We start from the raw sequence: 25971 nt of genomic DNA on the forward strand, positions 1-25971 counted from the left end.
TTCCAGGTAGAAGGGACTTATGTTATTTTATGTATTTAATTTCTACTTTTATTGTACTTGGAAAAAGGTGTATTTACTACTTTAAGGTAGAGAGTTCAACAGATATTAATTCAGTCTACCTTACAATTATGTTATTTATATACTTTATATCCTAATTTCTTTCCACTTGACTTTCATGGACTGAGAAAGGGAAATGAAAATCTTGTGTTTTCAAGTGTTTCTATTTATCTTTGTATCCCCTATAATTTCTCCTTTATGAATGTTGCAGCTTTGTTAATGTACATTTTACAGCAGTAAATGGAATCTGTTTTCATTTGCTGAGCAGCAAATGACCCCCAGATTTGGTAGCTTAATATAACCACTATTTATTTAGCTTTCCAATCAATAGGTCAGTTAGTCAATTTTTCTTACCTGGGCCAGCTCAGCTGGTCTCCACTAGATTTTTGCATAAGTCTGCAGCTAGCTGGTGGGCTGGGTTGGCAGCTGAAGCATTTAGGATGACTTCCTTCACATGACTGTCAGCCAGGGTGTCAAGTGACTGAGCTATATAGCCTTTATTTTGGAAAAGGCCAGCCCAGGCTTCTTTACATGCTGGGTACAGGGAATTGAAGAGTAGCAAGAGCAGAAGATGCAGGGCTTCCTGAGGCCTAGGCTTGAAACTTGCATGAGGTCACGTCTGCTGCTCTCTAATGGCCTGAGCAATTTACTAGGCTATTCCAGATTCAACGTTCCTCCAAAGAGGGAAATAGACAATCTCTTGATAGGAGTAGCTGCAGAGTATTGTGGTCATTTTTGCAATCTAGCATGTTAACTGTGCTGTATATCTAGAGGCTGGATTGGAGAATAACAAGATTGCTCCTAGGAATACCAGTCAGAAATTCAGGAAATGGATGCTAAAGGCCTTAACTAGAATAGTGGTAGGTAGCATGGGCAGTGGATATGGGAGGTGAAGGAAAGTGAGGAATTGAAGACTCCTTAATTGATTTCTTGCTGGGGTAATGTGTGAATGGTAATCCCATTGTTGGTCTTAAGAAGGAGTGTTGCCTTATAGAAGCTCATAGCTCCCTTATTCTCTTCTTTCCTTGAGGAACAGAGTATATCTAAGGATTGACCAATCTTTTAGCTTAACAACTCCAAACATCTGGGTTCAATGGCTGTCTCCAAAATGTCTCTGGATGTTTTGTTCTCTAAGCATCTCTCTGAGCTTTTCAAAATGTCTCTGCCTTTTATACTGTCTTAGAGGATGCCAGTAAACTAATTAAGACCCCCCCTTGAATGGGAGGGGTCACACATCTGTGGAAATAATCAAATCAAAAGGTCCTACCCTCAATTGGATGGGTCACGCTCCATGGAAACAACTTACTCGAAAGGTCCTACCCACAATAGGTCTGCCCCCACAAGACAGCATTAAATAGAACATGGCTTTTTATGAGGTGCACAACAGATTCAAACAAGCACAGTACCTGTGGTCATTCTTCACATTGTAATAGTAACTATGGGAATTGGAGTGAAAACTGGCAGAACAGACCTTTCTGTCCTACATTTTTAAAGTCATTCAGTTAATAGACTTCAGCATGGAACCAGTGTAACTTCCTGGGTATCCAATACTAAATATCCTGCTTGCAATAAAGCATTCTTTTATCTTACTTTGCCCTGGGAAGAGACTAGCAGTTGATATTTCTTGAGCACTTACAATAAATCTGGCATGATTCTAAGTGTTTTACATATTTTAAATAATTCAATCCTTATAATAACCCATCCAGGGATCTAATATTTTCATTTCCATTTCACAGATGAAAAAAACCAAGACACAGAGAGGTTACCAAGAACTAGTGAGCTCTGATGTCAGAATGCTTGGATTTGAATCCTAGCTCTGCCACTGACTAGCTGTCTTCCTCTTGGGACATCCAGTGCATTGGACCTCTAATGGAAATAAAGCAGAAGTAGAAGGAATGGTTCCTGTTCTCAGGATAGAGCTCTCAGCCAGGAGTGGGGCTAAGCCAATGGGCCCTACATACTCTTCTGGGCTGGCACCTGGAACAGCTGCAGTGTTTGTACCTCTAAATTGATAACCTGAGAAATCATTTCTGATGTTCTAGTCCTCAAGTCTACTCTTTGATTATGTCAGCCTTACCTGGTGAAACTCATGGTTTTTGTAGATATTTTTCTTCTTTTACCTAACAGTAAAATTAAAATTATCCACCTACAACAGTTTCATAAGTTTCTGTCTTCTTATCACTAGGTGTGTTTTTTGTATTGCTGTTCTCCAAACAAACATTCATTTTGGGCAATATACCTCCCTTTCTAATATGTTGTTCACTCTTTGTGGTTTTATTTTGGTATGGATCTAGGCCATCTATCGTATTTGCTCATTACACAGGAGATTAAAACTAGGAACAGGCTGAATGTACTATTAAATAAAATAAGCTTTTCTTCTTTTGAATAATTTTCTGATCAAGAATACAAAACATCAGCTCACAATAAAGAGAAGGGGAAAAAGAAAACTTGCACACTGTAAATACTCAGACACTGAAAATACTGTGATATTATGTTTGTTATGTTTGATGATGGAAACTGATTACATAACTTGCTACCATGTTTCAAGGAGAACTAGAAAAAGGAATGAGAAATGGGGATTTAAACATGGGAGACTTCTTTATCAGAGGAGTTTAGAATTGAAGTTAGTGTAGTGGAGGTTATACTTTATTTATAAGGAGGTGAAATGGGAATTAAAAGCAAGAGACAGGGACTCCATCAACATGGCAACATAAACAGCTACTGAAAATCTCTCCCCAGAAAACCAATGAAATAAAAAGAACAATTTTGAATTGTTCAGAACTCTGGAGGAAGATATAGACTGGAGAAGGTAGCTACAAATGCTGAATTGAAGACAGAGATAAATATCAGGTAGGACAATCCTGCCCTGGCCCAGCCGGGCTCTTCCCTCCCGCTTACTCGGTCTCTCACAGCTGCTGGTATCCCTTACACTGGGAACACCGAATATAAATTCTCTCACAGCAGTGAGAGAGACCCCACCATTTGGAGATCCAGGGAACAGGGGAGGACATTTCAAGGCCCAGATCAGTGAGGGACAAAAAGTCTGAGAAAACATGGACAGAAACTGTTTTTCCAGCCCTGGGTCTGAAAGCCCTTCCCCCACCCCTGAGGGACACAGCAGCAGGTGGTCATTTTATTACCTGGGGGATGGCTGAAAACTAGTACAGGTGGGGGGGGCATCTGCTACTAATAAAGTGGGGGATACAGCCCCACATTGAGCCAGATTTTGGATGGCAAAGTGAGGGCTCAGGAAACCCCCAGTTTCAGCCTGCCTGGTCAAAGGCAGCCTGGATGCCAAGGCAAACTGCTTATGAGGACGGTTAAATTACCAAACAGCACAATCTGCTGGGCAGACTGGAAAGTGCAAGGGAATTAAAGGACTCTTCATAGACTATTGAGACACTATTTCAGCCCTACTGGAGCTGGTCTAGAACCCCTGCATGGGAACTCACCCCTGTTTCGGCTTCTAAATATGGATGACACAACTAATAAAGCAGTGCCCTAAAATAAACCTAGGTCTTGCTGGCCTGTGAAAAACAGAGCATTGCTGGAAGGCAGTAGATTGTTTTACCCACACACAGAAATCTTGCTGTGGTGCCCAGTGCCTACACCCCCACCCCCCATCCCTGAGGTAGGTACTGTGGAAGCCTGGTTTTGGGGGGAGACTGGGGGTCAGACCCAACCTGAGAGCTGGCTGGTGAGAGAGACAAAGAAAAGTTAGAGAACAAAGCTAAGCAATAAGAAAACCCTAGGCAAAAGAGAGAAAATGGCCTCCAGAATAAACTAAGCAAGAAAATCAGATGCCTAGACACCAGCAAAAAATTGTGACTCATACCAGTAAGAATAAAGACAAGGCCCAGCCAAGGGAACAAATTAACACCTCAACTGAGATACAGTTGAAACAACTAATTAAAGATGTTCAAACAACTCTTCTAAATCAAATCACTGAGTTGAAGGAGAATGTGACAAAAGAGATGAAGAATAAAAAAAAGACATAGGGTGTCCCTACAGAAGAACTTGAAAGCTTGATAAAACAAATGGCAGAAATTACGGGAAGGAAAGGCACAATAGAAGAGATGAAAAACACAATGGAGACATACAACAGCAGAGTTCAACAGGTATAAGAAAGGATTAGTGAACTAGAAGATAGAACATCGAAAATCCTACACACAAAAGGAAAGATAGGGAAAAGAATGGAAAAATATGAACATGGTCTTAGTAAATCACAACATGAAGCACATGAATAAAAGTGTTATGGGTGTCCCAGAAACAGAAGAGAAGGGAAAAGAGGCAGAAAGAATAATGGAGGAAATAATCAATGAAAATTTCCCAACTCTTATGAAAGACATAAAACTACAGGTCCAAGAAGTCCAGCATACCCCAAACAGAATAGATCCTAATAGACCTACTCCAAGATACTTACTAATCAGATGGTCAAATATCAAAGACAAAGAGAAAATTCTGAAAGCAGCAAGAGAAAAGTGATCCGTTACACACAAGGGAACTCAGTAAGACTATGTGAGGTTCTCTCAGCAGAAACAATGGAGGAAAGAAGGCTGTGGTATGATATACTTAAGATACTGAAAGAGAAGAACTGCCGCCAAGAATTCTATATCCAGTGAAACTGTCCTTCAAAAATGAGGAAGAGCTTTGCAACATGAACATGTTAGGATGGTCACTGCCTAGGCATCCCTTAAGATTGGGAAAATGATTAAACTAGTGGAAGGGGTAGCAAAAGACAAGATGGAATTTAACAAAGTATATGAATACAGAATCTTTATATAATTTCCTTTTTCTTAGTTGCTAGGGTATTAGAATAGTTAGAAGTAAAGAACTGAAATGGTGGAACCCATAGCAGCCTATGAAATTTGTTCTATAGCTACTTTTTTTTTTTTTTTTGAGCTTTTTATGACTTTTTTTATTCCTGAAATTCCTATTTACAGCATCAGGCATTCTTTACATCAGACCTTCTGTAAAAAAGTTCCTTGCTTTACATAAGACTCATATATTATGAGACTTTAACTTGTCACTGTCACTTTATGCAGAAATCCAAAATGTGACTCTTTAATTACATTCCATGTCCATTTAATATTTCATTTAAATTTACTGAATCCCTCTTTGTAAGAGGTGAATGGTCAGGATGTTACAGGATTGTCATTAAACCCAGTCAATCAGTATTCAGTAATTCAACAAGTACTGCTGTGCTGGTTTGAATGTATTATGTCCCCCAAAACACCATTACCTTTGATGTAATCTTGTGTGGGCAGACACATCAGTGTTGATTAGATTGTAATTCTTTTGAGTGTTTCCGTGGAGATGCAACCCACCCAACTGTGGGTGATGACTCTGATTGTTTAATTTCCATGGAGGTGTTACCCCACCCATTCAGGGTGGGTGTAAATTAAATCACTGGAGCCATATAAATGAGCTGACAAACAGAGTGAACTCAGTGCAGCTGACAGTGACATTTTGAAGAGGAGTATAGCTACTTTTTAAATTATAATTTGAAAGCTATACCTTTTTTTTAAATTCAGTTTTACTGAAATATATTCACATACCATACAAGCATCCATGGTATACAACCAACTGTTCACAGTATGATCATATACTTATGCATTCATCACCACAATCTATTTCTGAACATTTTCCTTACATCAGAAAGAATCAAAATAAGAATAAAAAATAAAAGTAAAAAAAGAACACCCAAACCAACCCCCCATTCCACCCTATTTGTCATTTAGTTTTTATCCCCACTTTTCTACTCATCCATCCATACACTAGATAAAGGGAGTGTGATCCACAAGGTTTTCACAATCACAGTGTCATCCCTTGTAATCTACTTTATTATACAATTGTCTTCAGGAGTCCAGACTACTGGGTTGGAGTTTGGTAGTTTCAGGTATTTACTTCTAGCTATTCCAACACATTAACACCTATATAGTGCATAAGAATGTCTACCAGAGTGACCTCTTGACTCCATTTGAAATCTCTCAGCCACCGAAACTATGTCTCATTTTGCATCCCCCTTTTGGTCAAGAAGATGTTCTCAATCCTACAATGCCGAGTCCAGATTCATCCCCAGGAGTCATATCCTGCATTGCCAGGGAGATTTACACCCCTGGGAGTTGGGTCCCACATAGTGGGGAGGGCAGTGAGTTCACTTGCCCAGTTGGCTCAGTTAGAGAGAGAGAGGGCCACATGTGGGCAACAAAGGGGTACTCAGGGGGAGACTCTTAGGAACAATTATATGCAAGTTTAGCCTCTCCTTTGCAGTAATGAGCTTCATAAGGGCAAGTCCCATGATCGAGGGCTCGGCACATCAAACCGCCAGTCCCAATGTTTGTGACAACATCACCATCAGTCCAGGTGAGGAAGTCCAACACTTCTGCACCTTCCCCCAGCTCCTCAGGGCGGGATGGGGAGGAGGCTGTAAATATATTTTTTATTCTCTGCCCAAATTACTTTGGGATGTGTCACTATTTCACTGTAACCTATACTAAGCTACAATATCTCACTTCCTATTCAAAGTTCCATGTAATTGTGGTGTTTGAACAAATAGACTATAGAGTTACACTGTTTAGAAAATATAGATTCTGCACCAAATAGACATCTCTTCCCTTGGTCTCACAGGGAAGTTGAAGTTTTAAAACACAGTCAGTGAAAGCTATACCTTTTTGTATATATGTTAGATTTCACAAAAAGGAAATGACTGAAACTATGGTACTATAACTCATAATAACATCAGAAATTTCCCATATATCTACTTGTTAAATCATATTTGAAAGATATTACCTTTTTGCATATACGTTATATTTCATAATAACGAAATAACTGAAACTGTGGAATTGTAACCTACAATACCTTTTGAAGTTTGCTCTCTATTTTTAAAATTGTACTTGGAAAGCTATCATTTTTATGTAAATATGTTATATTCTACAATAAAAATACAATAAAAAATAATTAAAAAATGAGGGAGAGTTTAGACACTGAGAGAGTTTGTGAACATGAGACCTGCTCTACAAGAAATATAAAGAGAGCACTACAGACAGATGGAAAAGATGGGAGAGAGAGATTTGGAGAATAGTGTAGAAATGTTTAAAATGCAGATTGATTCATTATTCCAAATATTCTGCACAATTGCCTAATGACAATTTTCTCTTCCTTGTGATGAAAGAGAGACAACAGAGAAATGCCTAAATTTTTGTGAGCAGAGAGTCATTTATTCCTGAAAATATCAATTCCTGCATCACTTCATCCTAGCCAAATCTGTGATCACTGATAAAGAAAGGAGTCTTTAGTCTTCAGCCCCTTATTGTGGCTCTCAGGTGAACACCCCTCAGCAAAAGGAGAAATCACTGCATTTCAAGAGGAGACTGATTCTGATCCAGCAAAAGGCTTGGCAACTTCTCCTAAGTAGAAGCTGTTCTTCTAATATAACTGGAGTTCATCATGATCCTCATAGGTTGACAAAGTAGATAACCAAAATATGTCATTTCAGGAGTTCTGGGAAGATCTTTCTGCCCCCAAATAATCACTACCTTCTCAGTGATGCCTCAAAGAGTACAGAGCTTTTTACAACATTACTGAAGACAGTGTTTCAAATAAGTATAACCCTGTAAAAGATGACTTCTAAAAAATGGATGCCAATACAGTCTATGCATACTCTTTCTTGAGGAAATAAGGAGGAAAATGGAATGCCTTCCTATCAAAAGGCTAACTATGCTTCAATTCTCAGTTCTAATTATAGATTCTGCCTAAAACTTCCTTCTGAAAAGCTACTGTTCAAATGCCTACCCTCATTATATATTGCTTGCTGGTATTTTGTGCTTATCTTACCTCCGCTGTAAGAATATATACGCTGACTGTTTGATAGGATATTATAACCCTTTGTATTCCCTATGGTTCCAGCAAAGTGTCTTACAGATCTAGTTAATGCTCAGTAATAATTACTAACATTTATAGAGCCTTTACTGTGTGCCCAGCAGAGTGCTAGCTTTGTGGTCTCATTTAATTCTTATAACAACCTCATAAAATAGGACTATTTTTTAATTTCATTTCAAGATTAAGATACTGAGGCTTAGGGCAGTTAAGTAACTTGTTCAGGTCATATAGCCAGAAAATGGCTCAGCTATTATTCAAGCCTAGGCAGTGTGATTCTGAAGCCCTTTTTCATAATCATTACACTATAACTATTTGTTAAACTAGAGGGAGAAGCCAAAGGCACTGGGTAATTATGGTCATAGAGAGTGCAGAAAGGAGAAGCTGATTGTGATGAAAATTCGATCATTACGCATCAAAATTCTGTTAAGGGTTTGCCCTTCCCAGTGGCACAGACCCAAAGACTTCAATCCATCCAGTGAGAATATCTTTTCACTTAGAGGGTGAGGAAAAGGAGGCAATGATTTTCACATGTCGAACAGAAAGTCTTGACACAATGCTTCCAAATGAGCAACTTCTAAGAGAGGGAAGGGAAAATTAGTCGAGGTAGTATTTTTGGATGTGTATATATTAAAAGAATATCCAATCATCTATTTTTTTTTTCATTTTTCAACCATACCACATAATACATTTCCTCATACAAGTAACTGACACTTTGCCTATGCACAAATCAATACAGTGATTTGGAAATTCTGTATAGAAATACATTACAAAAAATGGAAGGTTCTAAAAAGTGACATAAGGTGACTTAAAATGATACCATACGTTGGACAGTAATTGAAAATTCCAATTGGTAATTCCTTTCTATATGTCAAAATCCAGGTTGAAGTTTAGATGTTATTTCTCATTGGGATAAATTGCAAGTTGTATTGGCAACAGTCAGTTTAGACATACTCCCTAAAGGACTGAGCATTCATTCATTCATTCATTCAAGGAAAGATACTTTAGTGGCACTGTGCATGTAATAGCATTTCATTGTGTATACAATCCTTATTCTAAGGACATCAAAAAGAATGACAATCATAGAACACATTACTGATTCTGCAATAGTCTGATAATATGTAGGTATGAAAGAGGGTACAAAATTCTGTTTAACCTGGATTTTTCTCATCTCAGAAGAACCATATCTATCAGTGCATAGTATTAGGAGATACCTGATCCTGGACTCATGGTTCCTGCTCCTAGTTTTTTGTTGAGGCAGATTAACATCTCCAGGTATAGGAATCTCTGGCTCTGTCCATAAACGCTGGGGACTGGCAAAAATGAGCTTGCTAAGAAGACAACATATGGAGGAACAACAATACATGTATGGTTCTGCACTCTGCTTGTTTTTTCACAGAGGCAAATCTTATGATTCTGGATACATCCATTGATTTTCCTGAAAGTCCAGAAACCTAGACATCATTGTTCTTTCCCTTTCAACTCCTACACAAAAAGTCATATTGAGCCTATCTCTAAAAATCTCTGGAATCAATACCATCTCCCATGGCTACTGGCCAAGTTAAAGCCCTCAACATTTCTTAGAATATTCCAATAGTTGCCTAATGTCTCCTTGTAGACTCTCCAAGTTTTTCTTTTACAATTTTAAACACACAAGTCACACACAAGCTGAGTAAACTACTTTCTACTTGAAAGTCATCTGTGATGTTCCACCACCTACCAAATAAACTGTTTACTAATACAATGTCTTTTATAATCTCTTCTCTTTTGCTTCCACAGCATAAAGTGTTATCTCTTTCTGTTTTACTTTCTGTGTTCCAGTTATACAAAATTGACAGCAGTTTCTTGCACTGATTGTTCACGACTTTGGATCTTTGTGTACATTCTTTCCCTTGCCTGGTAAGATGTCTCTTCATCTTGTCAGCCTGGAAATGCTTATGCATCTTTATGAGTCTGCTACAAAATCCCCTCTTTTGTCACATGCTTCTCCCCCACCCCCAGGCCCATGGAAGCTCATCTTCTTCTATGTCCCAACTGCACCTTATACATATTTCACTGTTGATATGATCCTATTGCATTCTACTTGTTGGTTTGCATATGTCTTCAACCACTACAATATAAGTGTCCTGAGGGCAGGGACTGTGTATTTCATGCATGATATTCTAGTTTCTAGCCCTGTTCTAAGAATTTGGAAATGTACAAATACTCTACTTGTTGAAAGAATGTGTGAACTTAATCATACTCAGAATTCAGGTTGTGACAAATAGGAATAAGGAAAATTGCAAGAAAGTGTTTTTTTTTTTTTTAATTTGGTAAGAAAAATTGAACATTATAATCACGCCACTCAAAACTACAGTAGTCTATGATTCTAGGTTATGATGAGCAGTAACAGCTTTTCCCTGACTAACTGATTACACATAAACATAATGTGTGAAATGTGTGTGGAGGCACTGTTCAAGGACAGGCCTGACTTAGATGTTTCTAAGAATTGCATCTTTATCCAAACATTGGGGTCTTGGATAAGAATGGAGATTTGTATGACAAATACCACATCCAAACTCAGTGAACCTGTAAATAGTTCATTGCACATACTATGTTATCATCTTATCAATACTGGTACAAATAGAATGCTCTTCTGGAGATACATTACTTTTTGCTGTATTTTTATCCAATATACACCTCCATTTCATGTATATTTTAATGTCTCTGTTGATAAAAGATTAGAACAAGCACAAAAATCTAATTCTTAATTTAAAAAATTACTTTAGCTAATTCATTCATTCATTCCTATACCATTTTCCACAAGCATTTAAAGCAGGCACTAATCAGTAAAGCACTAATCAGAAGAGATTTTACAGTTTTTTACAGAAAGGCATCTGTGAAAGATAACTATATATCTATCACTGTGGATTTCATCAGGCTCTTGAGAAATACAATTCCTAGGAATTTTGCCCCCACTGGAGTTTTGGAAGTGTCCTGTACCCACCAATTTTTAGTGTAGCTTTCTAATTTTACTTGGGCATATGAAGGACAGTTCTTGGATTCTAAGAAAATAAATATAGCAGTAGTTTATAATGGCAATCACTTCTTTCTGGATAGAATCAGTTACCTGCTCTGGCCCAAGCATACTCTTTACATAGGCAATGAGACTTGTTTTGGTTAATGTGTTCTTAAAAACTATCTATGTATTTAAGTTTTTGAAGACCAAGATTTATTTTGATGAAATTACCCCATTGATTTATTTGCCTTCTATTTCTAGCATCTTACATGCAGTATATTGATGTATGAATACCTCACCTGGTGCCAAAGATAACAGAGGACTTGGCAGAGCTGGCTTCCTCAACAGTGTATCAATAGCAGAAATGATCTGGACCCTGACAATTGGGTTTATTTCGGCACAACTTTTATTAAAATTTTATTAGCCAATGATGAATAAATAGGTTTGGAACATTCCTCTCCCTGCTACTATCTTATTTTTTATAATCAACATCATATGGAAATTTTCATCTTTCTGGTCCCACATTACTGTTTTCAAAGTAAAACAGTCAATAAATCTTCACAATTGATTCAAACTGAACTAGGATTACAAGCCAAACATAGAGGGTTATGGATATGTTTTAAAATGTTAAGTAGGAAGCCAATGAGCTCAACCATAAAAATCCTGATTATTAGTACAAGTGTCATATATGATGGATTCAAACTGAAGTAATTTGGTCCTCCAGAAATGGTGGTATAATAAAAACTGAGGGATAGTGTTTTAGTTTCCTAGGCTGCTGAAGCAAATACTATGTAATGTGTTGGGTTAAACAGTAGGAACTAATTTGTGCATGGTTTGAGGACTGGAAAAAGTCTAAATCAAGGTGTTATCAAGGTGATGCTTTCTTCCTGAAAACTGGCATTCTGAGGCTGGCTACTGACAATTCTTGGTCTTTAGCTTGTCATACGGCAAGACACGTGGTGGCATCTACTGTTCTCTCCCTTCTCTTCCTGTTACATTGATGTTCAGCTTCTTGCTACCTGTGGCTTTTTCAATGTATGAATTTTATTCTGCTTATAAAGGACTCCAGTAATAGAGTTGATACCCATCCTGATTGAAGTGGGTTACACCTTAACTGAAGTAACCTCATCAAAAGTCCTACTTGAATGGTGCAGCCCATTTGGAGGGCAGTGTGGAGGTTTCATATTAAGTATGAAGCTTCCATATGGACCTGCAGCACAATTGTTGGGTATATACTTGGAAGAACTGTGAGCAGGGGCGCAAATGGACATTTGCACACTGATATTTATGGTGGCAGTATTCATGATTTGCAATGGATGGAGGTGGCCTAAAGTATATCGACTGATAAATGGAATGGTGAACTGTGGTGTATGCAGACAACGGAGTATCAAGCAGCTGCAAGACACAACGAAATTGTAAGGCATGCAACTAGGTGAATGGACCTTAAGGACAGTATGTTGAGTGAAGTAAGCTGAAAACGAAAAGACAAACATTACAATGCCTTACTAATAAGGACTAACTATAATGTGAAAACTCTGAGAATTGAGTCTGAGAGCATAGGCTACCCCAGGGGACGGCCTATTGTAAAGGTTCCTAGACTGTAAGCTCTTACAGCAGGCACATCTATTCCTGAGTTGTCACGGTTATTTCTAAATTCTGAGATGCTGAGCTCTTTGAGTATAACCTGTTTGGTCCCCGGAACTTTGGATCTCTGTGTGACACCTGAGACTCAGAGTCAGAGTTTGGCAGCTATAAATGTCAGCTTTACCCCATACAGCAACTGTTAAAGAAGCTGAAAAAGAGAACAGACTTCAATTAGAGATATAAATGAAATGGACTTGGTTAGGACCAAGGTAAATCAGACTAAAGGGTAAAGGATGATATTGACTATGTTTTAAAACCTCAACTTCCGTGAGAGACCAAAGGAAGAGATGTTTATTTGGTATAAAATCTGTATTTTCTGTGGCTTACTAGATAATTTAACTTGTATGGCCAGTTTATTCAAACACCATAATTACACAGAACCTTGAATAGGAGTGAGATCTGGTTGGTTTGTACACGTTAGCATGAAGCCCTGATACATCTCAGAGTAATCTGGGCAGAGAATAAAAATATATTTGCAAAGCCCCCTTGAGGGACTGGGGAAAAATGTGGAAATTAAATTAAACTTCCTCACTTGGGGAATTCCTGATATTCTCACAAGCTTTGGGGACTACCAATTTAGAAGGCCTAACCCTTGATTTGGGATCTTGCCCTTAGGAAGCTTGTTACTGCAAAGGAGAAGCTAAACCTACTTATAATTGTGCCTAAGAATCACTCCCAGAGAACCTTTTTTGTTGCTCAGATGTGGCCTCTCTAAGCCAACTGGGCAGGTGGACTTGCCAACCTCCCCCACTATATGGGACATGACTACCAGGGGTGTAAATCTCTCTGGCAACATGGGACATGACTCCCAGGGATGAGCCTGGACCCATCATCATGGGACTGAGAAAGCTTTCTTGACCAAAATGGGGAAGAGAAATGAAACAAAAAGTTCCAGTGGCTGAGAGATTTCAAATGGAGTTGAGAGGTCATTCTGGAGGTTATTCTTATGCATTATATAGATATCCCTTTTAGTTTTCAGTGTATTAGAATATCTAGAAGGAAATACCTGAAACTGTCAAACCGTGACCCAGTAGCCTGGATTCTTTTTTTTTTTTTTTTTTTATCTTCATTTTATTGAGATATATTCACATACCACGCAGTCATACAAAACAAATCGTATATTCGATTGTTCACAGTACCACTACATAGTTGTACATTCATCACCTGAATCAATCCCTGACACCTTCATTAGCACACACACAAAAATAACAAGAATAATAATTAAAGTGAAAAAGAGCAATTGAAGTAAAAAAGAACACTGGGTACCTTTGTCCGTTTGTTTGTTTGTTTCCTTCCCCTATTTTTCTACTCATCCATCCATAAACTAGACAAAGTGGAGTGTGGTCCTCATGGCTTTCCCAATCCCATTTTCACCCCTCATAAGCTACATTTTTATACAATTGTCTTCGAGATTCATGGGTTCTGGGTTGTGGTTTGATAGTTTCAGGTATCCACCACCAGCTCCCCCAATTCTTTAGAACCTAAAAAGGGTTGTCTAAATTGTGCGTAAGAGTGCCCACCAGAGTGACCTCTCGGCTCCTTTTGGAATCTCTCTGCCGCTGAAGCTTATTTCATTTCCTTTCACATCCCCCTTTTGGTCAAGAAGATGTTCTCCGTCCCACGATGCCGGGTCTACATTCCTCCCCGGGAGTCATATTCCACGTTGCCAGGGAGATTCACTCCCCTGGGTGTCTGATCCCACGTAGGGGGGAGGGCAGTGATTTCACCTTTCAAGTTGGCTTAGCCAGAGAGAGAGGGCCACATCTGAGCAACAAAGAGGCATTCGGGAGGAGGCTCTTAGGCACAGCCTCTCCTTTACAGCAACCGCCTTCCCAAGGGTAAAACCTATGGTAGAGGGCTCAACCCATCAAACCACCAGTCCCCTATGTCTGTGGTCATGTTAGCAACCATCGAGGTGGGGTAGGCCAATACCCCTGCATTCTCCACAGGCTCCTCAAGGGGGCACTACATATTTTTTTACTTTTTTTTTTTTAAATCAACTGTATGAAAAAAAAAATTAAAAAAAAAAAACATACAATAAAAGAACATTTCAAAGAGACCATAACAAGGGAGTAAGAAAAATACAACCAACCTAAGATAACTGCTTTACTTCCAACATGTTCCTACTTCACCCCAAGAAAGTTACCTAATATAGCAACATTTCTGTGAACTTGTACCTACTATATCCATCAGAAATTAACAGACCATAGTCATTCCTGGGCATCCCCAGAACGCTAAATAGCTTATCTGTTCTTCTTGGATTATTGTTCCCCCTTCCTTAATTGCTCTCTACTGCTAGTTCCCCTACATTCTACATTATAAACCATTTGTTTTACATTTTTCAAAGTTCACATTAGTGGTAGCATATAATATTTCTTTTTGTGCCTGGCTTATTTCGCTCAGCATTATGTCTTCAAGGTTCATCCATGTTGTCATATGTTTCACGAGATCGTTCCTTCTTACTGCCGTGTAGTATTCCATCGTGTGTATATACCACATTTTATTTATCCACTCATCTGTTGAAGGACATTTGGGTTGTTTCCATCTCTTGGCAATTGTGAATAATGCTGCTATGAACACTGGCGTGCAGATATCTGTTCGTGTCACTGCTTTCCGATCTTCCGGGTAAAGTCTAGGAAGTCGCTGCCTAATACAAGGTCTTGAAGATGTTTTCCTACATTATCTTCTAGGAGTTTTATGGTACTTTCTTTTATATTGAGATCTTTGGTCCATTTTGAGTTAATTTTTGTGTAGGATGTGAGGTAGGGGTCAAAAATTGATTGTGGTGATGAATGCAGAACTATATGAGGATACAGTGAACAACTGATTGTACACTTTGGATGACTGCATGATATGTGACTATATCTCAATAAAATTGCATTTAAAAAAGGTCCTACTTACAATGGGTTCATATCCAACTTTTTGGGGGTACATATGGCTTCAAACAACCACAGATCGCAACCAGATAGATTGCTTTTGAATAAAGACTTACATGTAGTGAATGCTATTTTATCCTGGTATAGGTAAGCAGTCAGGTAGGGTACTTACAATCACAGATGCTTTGGGTTTTTATAAGGCTATGCTATGCCAGTCATCTTGTTTGATAACAGAAAGATGCCTCAGGTGGTGGTACAGTTTGTGTCTCACAAACTGCATTTATGATAAAAACAAACCAAATACAATTGTTTATTATGTGCAAGAAAGAAATGTCACTTCCCATATTCACAGGAATTTTCAGACATCAATACTCTTTAAAAAATTCAGGATATTAGTAAACAAGATGCTACAGTGATGAGAGAGACCAGTATTTCTGAATCCATTTTTATTTATTAAAACCATTTGGTTTTGTTAGGGATAGAATTGAGATAGGGATGCTAAGAAAACACAGATTATAATCCAGGATCTTCCTACATTCCCTGATAACAACCACATTGTGACCCTAAACAAAACTTATTAATTAGTTTGATAGTGGGGGAATATGTTAATAAGTATTATTTGTCTTACTTTTGTAACTTTTATCTCATTTGATTATTGTAGCCATCCCATATTATTAACACCGAAGAATCCTAGGTATTATTTTTAGCCCCATTTTATAGATTTAGTAATAAACCTTATAAAGGTTAAATGATTTACTCAAGGCCACCAAGCTAGGGCTAGGTGATAATGATGGGATTTGAAACTAGATTTTCTAACCGAACTTGTATGGTTTTTTTTGTTTTCTTTTGTTTTTTACTATACAGCTGTCTCTTTTATAATCACTACCGTCACTCTTAGCTGAAAGCTCTGTAAAAAGTTGTGAAAAAGTATGCCACTGTTGACAAATAGGAACATGATTTAAATCAGTCCTGTAATTTTTCTCCATACAGAAACTTCATATTCATTTACAACTTCTTTCAGATCTCCTAGTATATTAAGATGGTTTCTGGTAAGAGAATATAGCTCTTCATCCAAGTCTGTCTGTTACTATTTCAATCATCATGCCTGCTGGGTTCATGAGATCATTTTTCAACACTCCTCAAAGCATTTTTTTCTCTATAATACTTCTAAGAAGAGCTATTTAGATAAATGATCTAGGATACTTGTTCATATGACTGGCTTTGCAAAGTTTTCTAAAATCCTTTCTACTTAGTATGAACTTTTCCATCAGCTACTCTAGAAATGTCAATTACTCTTCGTTTACTTGAGCTACTATCTAAGGAAAACAGTATTTCTATGCAAGAAGAAAGTTCTAATATCTCTTTACCAATTCAGAAACTGCATGTAATGCAGTGGAGAGAAAAGACAGATTTTATCAAAACCATTTTGTTTTTCAAAGGGTTACTGAATCAAATAAAAAGACATATTTTATTCTTTCTATCATCTTTCCTTCCTCCACTCTTCCTCTCTCTCACTTTTTCACTTGTGCAATCTCTTTCTATTTGTTCTGTAAGAGGATTTATAGTGAATTAAAATGGTACACACAATACAGAAAAGCAACATAATTAGAAATGGGTAATAGGATTGTGGGAAGATGGTGGACTAGGAAGCTCCAAGAATCAGTCCCTCCACTAAAACAACTATGGAAGTGGCAGGAAATGTCTGAATCAACTATTTTGAAACTCTGGAGTCTAGAAGAACACTGGGCACTATGCAGGGAAGAGAAGGAGAAAGAGGGTGGTAAACTGTGGCAACCAACCAGTCACTTTCACGCTCCTTGCAGCTGGTATGACTCCTATCCCGCAGCCTCATGTAAGGCAGCAGTGGGGACTGCAGCTTGGGCTCCTGGAGTCAGTGCCAAGGTAGGACATAAAGATGTAATCCTTCAAACTCCAGGGTGATCTGACTGCTGATCACTACTTTTGATTAGCTACTTTAGGTCACTGGGGTCTGGATCTGAAGGTGGCCATTGTTCTAACCCCTTTTGGGCAAATGAGGACTCTTAGAGACAGTAAACTTCCTCAGAACTATGGAAAACAGTTAAAGGACTGCATCACCTGGACAGGTGCTGAATCAAGAAAACATAGCTTCAAAAGCTAGAGAAGCTCCTGGCACATTTGCTGGCTCTTCCCCCAAACCCTCAACAACATGGGGTGAAGCCATCTTGTGCTCCTATTGTGGGTCCCTGGCCCTGTTTCAGGGGGAGCAGAGGGGCCACCATATGCATAATGGGGTACATGTATGTCAGTGCCAATCTATCAAATGGAAATCCGAGGGACTGAGCCATGGAACTTGTCTCAGGATCACCCTCCAGAGTTTACTGTGAAAGCAGAGAAGCAGCTTTCAGACAGCTGGGACAGTGTGAGAAATAATTAAGTTGAAGTGATCTGGGGCAAAGGACTTCCTGCTCTATGTCACACAGGAGAGCACTCAGGAGGGGATGGAAGTCTACTACAAAGGAAGTAGTTTACTCAAACTACTAACAGTACCGGGGGAATTCCCAAGGCTGCCAGAAAGCACAAGCCCAGGAAAGAAGCAGGCTCCCTGGCTCCATGCAGGCTCAGATAAGACAGAGAGGAAACCTGTGCTTCACATTTGCCTCAGGCTGATCTTCTTCATAGGAGGGCTAAGCTCTGAAGCAAACCACCAGCCAAAGCAGACCCAATATGCAAAGGCAGTGAAAGGTGCTTTTTGCTTTAATTTGTTCAGTTTGATTGGCTCCCAGCATTCAAGAAAATCTATCACATCATGAGCTAGATACAAACTTAAGAAACAGACAGGCCAGGGACTAAATCTGAGTTAACACTTTAAAATATTAAAACATACAATGTGCAATAAGAGATTACCAGACAAAAAAAAAAAAAAAAGAAAAGAAAAGAAACAGGAAATGATGGCCTATCCAAAGGAACAAGAAAGACAATCTAGAAACTATCAAAGAAGAGGATCAGACTTCAGACTTACCAGACAAAGATTTAAAAAAAGTAATACCCAAAATGCTTAAGGAAATAAAGGAAAACAGAGAAAGAACTAAAGGATATTAGGAAAACAATGAATTAAGAATATAGGGATCTCCTTGAGATGCTCAATGGGAAGCAAACAGAAATACTGGAGTATAAGAAATAAACCCTTGAATGACAGTCCAAACCAAATAGACCTAACAGATACAAATAGAACACTTCACCCAACAGCAGTAGAATACACATTCTTTTTGAGTGTACGTGGATCATTCTTGAGGACAGACCATATATTAGGTAACAAAACAAGACTCACTAAATGCAAAAATACTGAAATCATAAAATGTATCTTCTGTGACCACAATTAAAGCCAGAATCAATAACAGAGGGAGAAATGGATAATTCACAAATATGTGTAAATTAAACAACATACTCTTAACCAACCAATGGGCAAAAGAGGAAATCAGAAATGAAATTAGGAAATATATTGAGGCAAATGAAAATGAAAATACAAAACACCAAAACTTATGAGATGCAGGAAAGGCATTGCGGAATGGGAAATTTATAGCTCTAAATGCTTACATTAAAAAAGAAAAAATGACCTCAAATCAGAGACCTAATATCAAAACAGGAAGAACCAAAAAAAGAAGAGCAAGGTAAACCCAAAGTGAGCAAAAGGAAGGAAATAACAAAGATTAGGGTGGAGATAAGTGAAATAGAGAACAAAAAAATAATAGAATCAACAAAACTGAATGTTGGCTATATTTAAACATCAATTAAAGTGAAAAACTTGTAGCTAGACAGACAAACTAAAAAAGAGAGATGATACATATAACAAAAATCAGAAATGGATAGGGGACATTATGACTGACCCCAATGAATAAAAAGCACTATAAGAGGATACTATGAATAAGTGTACACCAATAAATTAGATAATCTAGATGAAATGGACAAATTCTTAGAAACACAAAAACTAGAGACTATATTACAATGTTGGCTTGAAATCTACCTGGTATGGAATGACAGCAGTAGAATTAGTAAAGAAGAAAGAAGAGAGAGAAAAGTACCAGAATTTTTGAAGTCTAGAAGATATTAAAAAGTTAAAAAAAAAAAATAGAAAATCTTAACAAACCACTTACTAGTAAAGAGATTGGATCAGTAAGCAAAACTACCCAACAAACAAAAGCCCAGGCAGTAGGAAGGTGTCAGAGGAACACAAGAAATATTCATATTCAGCTAAAAGGGTTGGCTAGAGTCAAATGTGGAGATTGCCCATTGCCAATCATCAGAATCTGAACTTGATTGGAAGACAATGAGAAGACTTTCAAATTTTCTGTATAAGAGAAAGTCATAATTAGTATACTGATCAAGGAAACATAAACTAACATTCATACATTCATTCACATATTGTATGAAAAGGAAGGGGAAGGGATTGAAGTCAGGGGGCTCAAACTAGAGACTATTTTACATTGTTGGCTTGAAATCTACCTGGTATGGAATGACAGCAGTAGAATTAGTAAAGAAGAAGGAAAAGAGAGAAAAGTACCAGAATTTTTGAAGTCTAGAGGATATTAAAAAGTTAAAAAAAAAAAAAGCCCAGAACTAGATGGCTTCACTGGGGAATTTTACCAGACATTCCAAGAAGACTTAGCTCCAATTCTGCTCAAACGCTTACAAAAAAATGAAGAGAAGGGAACATTCCCTAATTCATTATACTAGGCCATTATCCCCCTCATACAAAAGTCAGATAAAGATACCACAAATAGGAAAATTACAGACTAATATCTCTTATGAACATAGATGCAAAAAATCTCAACAGAACACTGATAAACAGAATCCAACAGCACATTAAAAGAATAACACATCATGATCGCATGGTATTTACCACTGGTATGCAAGGCTGGTTCAACATAAGAAATTTGATTGATCTAATATATCAGATTAACAGAATAAAGGAAAAAAGCAATTGATGCAGAAAAGGCATTTGACAAAATTCAGCATCCCTTCTTTATAAAAACACTTAGAACATTGTAAATAGAAGACTTCCTCAACATATTAAAGGACATATATGAAAAACCCACAGTTAACATCTTACTTAATAGTGAAAGACTGAAAGCTTTCCTCTTACATCAGGAACAAGACAAGGATGCCCACTGTCACCACTGTTATTTAACTTTGTACTGGAAGTTTTAGCCAGAGCAGTTAGGCAATAGAAAGAAATAAAAGGCATCCAAATTGTAAAGGAAGATATACAACTTTCCCTATTTTCAGATGACATGATCCTATATACAGGAAATCCTGAAAGATCCACAATAAAGCTACTGGAACTAATAAATGAATTCAGCCAAGTGATGGGATATAACATCAACACTCCCAAATCAGTAGTATTTCTATACACTAATATTGAATAATCAGAAGAAGTAATCAAGAAGAAAATTCTATTTATAATAGCAATTAAAAGAACCAAATATCTAGGAATAAATCTAACCAAGTCTAATAATGGACTTGTATACAAAAAACTACAAAACAATGTTAAGAGAAATCAAAGACCTAAAAAAATGAGGGACATTCCATGTTCATGGATTGAAAAACTAAATATTAAAATGTCAGTTCTACCCAGAATGATTTCGAGGTTCAAATTCAATCCCAATCAAAATTTCAACAACTTTCTTTGCAAAAATGGAAAAGCTACCATCAGATTTATACGGAAGGGTGTGCCAGTTTGAATGTATTGTGCCCCCCAAATGCCATTATCTTTGTGGTCTTGTGGGGCAGATGTTTTGGTGCTGGTTAGATTTGCTTGGAATGTGCCCCACCCAGCTGTGGGTGATGATTCTGATGGGATGTTCCCATGGAGGCGTGGCCCTGCCCATTCAGGGTGGGCCTTGATCAGTGGAGCCATATAAATAAGCTGACTCAAAGAGAGGGAACTTAGTGCAGCTGTGAGTGATGTTTTGAGGAGGAGCAAGCTTGCTGGAGAGGAACGTCCTGGGAGAAAGCCATTTTGAGGCCAGAGCTTTGGAGTGGACGCCGGCTGCCTTCCTAGCTAACAGAGGTTTTCTGGATGCCATTGGCCATCCTCTGGTGAAGGTATCCAATTGCTGATGTGTTACCTTGGACGCTTTGTGGCCTTAAGTCTGTAACTGTGTAGCGAAATAAACCCCCGTTTTATAAAAGCCTGTCCATCTCTGGTGTTTTGCATTCCGCAGCATTAGCAAACTATAACAAAGGGTAAGGGGCCCCAAATAGCCCAAGCTATCTTGAAAAAGCAAAAAAGCTGGAGGACTTACACTTCTCAATCTTAAAATTTATTACAAAGCCACAGTAATCAAAGAGTATGGTACTGGCACAAGGACAGACATATGGACCAACAGAACTGAGTTGAGAATTCAGAAATCAACCCTCACATTTATGGCCAGCTGGTTTTTGACCACTGAATTGGGAAAGAATAGCTTCTTCAATACTGGAAAACTGGGTCTCTATATTTGCAAAAGAATATAGGTGGACCCCTCCCTCAACTCAAAAGGTATCAAGGACCAAACACAGAGCTAGAATTATCAAACTACTAGAAGAAAACACAGGGAAGCATCTTCAGGACCTTGTGTTAGTCAGCGGTTTCTTAGCCTTTATACCCATAGCACAAGCAACAAAAGAAAAAATAGATAAACAGGACCTCATCAAAATTAAAAGCTTTTGTTCATCAAAGGACTTTATCATAAAAGTAAAATGACAACCTACACAATAGGAGAAAACACTTGGAAACCACGTATGAGATAAAAGTTAATATCAAGAATATCTAATGAAATCTTCAACTCATTCACAAAAAGATAAACAACCTAATTAAAAAATGGGCAAAATACTTGAATAGATATTTCTCCAAAGAAGATTCAGAAGTGGCCAAAAAAAGCATATGAAGAGATGTTCAACATCATTAGCCATTAGGGAAATGTAAATCAAACCCACAATCAGATATCATTTCACACTCACTAGAATGACTTCTATTATAAAAATAGAAAACTACAAGTGTTGTAGAGGATGTAGAGAAATAGGGACACTCATTGTTTGCTCGTGGGAAAGTTAAATGGTGCAGGCACTGTGGAACACAGTATGGTCATTCCCACAGAGTTAAGTATAGAATTACCATATGACCTGGCAATCCATCTTCTAGGTATATACCCTAAAGAACTGAAAGCAGCATCTTGAACAGATATTTGCACACCTACGTTCCTTGTAGAATTATTTAAAATTGCCAGAGGATGGCAGCTCAAATGTCTACAACTGATAATGAATAGATAAAATACTTATGTGTACAATGGAATATTACTCAGCCCTAAAAAGGAATGTTATGATACATGTGACAACATGGATGAAGCTTGAAGACATCAGGTTGCGTAAATTAAGCAAGACACAAAAGGGCAAAGATTTATGATCCCACTGATATGAAATAATTTGAATTAGCAAATTCATAGACTCTGATTCTATGAGTCATGTGGTTACCAGGATACGGTACAGATAAAGGGAAAAGGGAGCTAAGGCTTAAAATGTACTAAGTTTCTATTAGGGATGATGGAGAAGTTTTGGAATGGATGGTGGTCATGGTAGCATAACATTGTGAGCATAATTAACAGTCCTAAATTATTTATTTGAATATGATTAAAAGGAGAAATTTTAGGTTGTGTATATATGTTACTAGAATACAAATTCAAAAAAATCCACGGATGTGTACAACACAAATAGTGACCCCTCAGTTGAACCATGGACTATAGTTAATAGTACAATTATAAAAACAGGTTTTCATCAATGTAACAACTGTAGCACACTAGGGTGTTAATAATAGTGTGGTATATGGGAATCCTGTAATTCATTGTTTTATAAATCTACAACTTCTCTAACAAAAAAATGGGTTCATGCCCATAGGACCAGAGGTTGCGACTGGACATGCCTTTAATGGGGACAAGTAATAATGGCTGAGAATTTTCCAAAATTAATGACAGACACCAAACCACAAATCCAGGGAGCTCAGAGACCATCAAGTGGAATAAATACCCCAAAAATCTAAACCTAGGCATTCCACATTCAAACTCCAGGATATCAGACATAGAGAAAATCTTGAAAGAAACTAGAAAAAAAAAACCCTTCACATATAGACAAACAAGGGTAAGAATTACATTGGACTTCTCTTCAGAAACCATGCAAGCAAGAATAGAGTGGAGTGAAATATTTGTTGAAAAAAAATAACCTAGATTCTTTATCCAGTGAAATTATCCTTCAAAAGTAAAGTTGAAATAAAGACTTTCTACAATGAATAAAAACTGAGGTAATTTGTCACCAGTAGACATACATTGCAAGAAATGTTAAAAGAAGTTCTTCAGGGAGAAGGAAATGATAGGTCAGAAACTTGAAATTGCTTAAAGAAAGGAAGAGTGTTAGAAATGGAATAAATGAAGGTAAAATGAAATAATTTCTTTTTCCTATTTTTAATTGGTTAAACATAAAATTTTATTCAAAATAATAGCAATAATGTATTGGGAGATAATAGCTTATAGATAAGTGAAATGAATGACAGTAATAAAGGACAGGAGGGAGGAACTGGGGATACTCTGTTATAAGGTACCTGTACTACTCAATGAAGCACTACAGTTCGGAAGCAGAGTAGATTAGTTATAGAGGTATATTGCAAATTCTAGGGAAACCATTATATATTTTTAATGAGTTATAATTGATATGCTGAGAGAGAAGAGAAAATATTATAAAACACTCAAAACCAGAGAGGGCAAAAAAAAAAAAAAAAAAGGAGAAAAAAAAATAAAGAACAGGGTAATAAATAGAAAATAGTTACAAATACGTTTGATATTAATCCACTTATATCAATAATCATTTAAAATGTGAATGTTCTACATATACAAATTAAAAGATAGAGACTGTCATAGAAGATCAAAAAACAAGACCCACCTATATGCTGTCTGCCAGTAAACTACTTTAAATACAAAGATAGATTAAAAGTAAAGAGATGGAGAAAGATACACCATGCTAATGCTGGAGTAGCTATATTATTTCCTGACAAAACAGAGTTCAAAATAAAGTAGACTATCTGGGAAAAAGAGGGCCACTGCATAATGATAAAAGGCTCAATTCTCCAAGAAGACCTAACAATGTGTATATATGTAATGACAGCGCATCAAAATATGTGAGGCAAAAACTGATAGAACTACAAGGAGCAGTAGACAAATCCACTATTATACTTGGAAATGTCAACATTCCTCTGTCAGTAATTGACAGATCCAGCAGTTAGAAAACCAGTAATGATATAGCTGAATTGAATGGCACCATAAATCAATTGGATCTAATTGACATTTATAGAATACTTCATCCAACAACAGCAGAATACGTATTTTTCTCCAGCTCACATGGAACAGTCACCAAAATAGACTACATTCCACCTAGGAAAATTTAAAAGAACAGAAATCATACAAAGTATGCTCTCAGACCACAATGTAATTAAGTTTGAAGTCAATAACAGAAAGATAGCTGGAAAATTCCAAAATATTTGGTGATTAAACAACATCCTTCTATATGACACATAGGTCAAGAATAAATTTCAAGAAAAAATGAAAGATATTTTCAAATAAATGAAAACGAAAATACAAATTAAAATTTGTGCTTGAAGGGAAATTTATGGCATCAAATGCATATATTAGACAAGAAGAAAGATCTGAAATCACCTTAGGAACCCTTAAAAAGAAGAGCATAAATTAAACCTAAAGTAAGCAAAAAAAAAAAAAAATTAAAAAATTAGAACAGAAATAACTGAAATTGAAAAAAGAAATCAAGAGAGAAAATAAATGAAATCAAAATGGATAAATGAAATGTGGTATATACATGCAATGGAATATTATTCAGCTGTAAAAAGAAAACAAAGTTCTGATACATGTGACAACATGGATGAACCGTGAAGACATCATGTTGAATCAAATAAACCAGATACATAATGACAAATATTGTTTGATCTCAGTGATATGAAATAATTAGAATAAGCAAACTCAGAGTCAGAATCTAGAATATAGGTTACCAAGGAATAGTGCAGGGATAGGGAATGGGAAGTTAAGGTACAGGGTTCCTATTTGGAATGATGGAAATGCTTTGGTAATGGATGGTAATGATGGTGGCACAACATTGTGAATGTAATTAACACCACTGAAATATATATCTGAATGGGATTAAAAGAGGAAATGATAGATTGTATATATGGTAACAGAAAAAAAAAATCCAAGGAATTACACTACACAAACATTGAGCCCTAAATTTAACCATGGACTACGGTTAATGGTACAATTATAAAAATGTGTCATCATCAATTGCAACAAATGTTCCACACCAATACAAAGTGTTAATAATAGGTTGATATATGGGAATACTGTATTTTATACATGACTGTTCTGTAAACCCACAACTTCTCTAATAAAAAAATTAAAAATTAAAAAAAACCAAGATAGATGAAGAGAGGCGGGGCAAGATGGCAGACTG

The sequence above is a fragment of the Choloepus didactylus genome, chromosome 14 (genome assembly GCF_015220235.1).
Source record: "Choloepus didactylus isolate mChoDid1 chromosome 14, mChoDid1.pri, whole genome shotgun sequence".
NCBI lineage: Eukaryota > Metazoa > Chordata > Mammalia > Pilosa > Megalonychidae > Choloepus > Choloepus didactylus.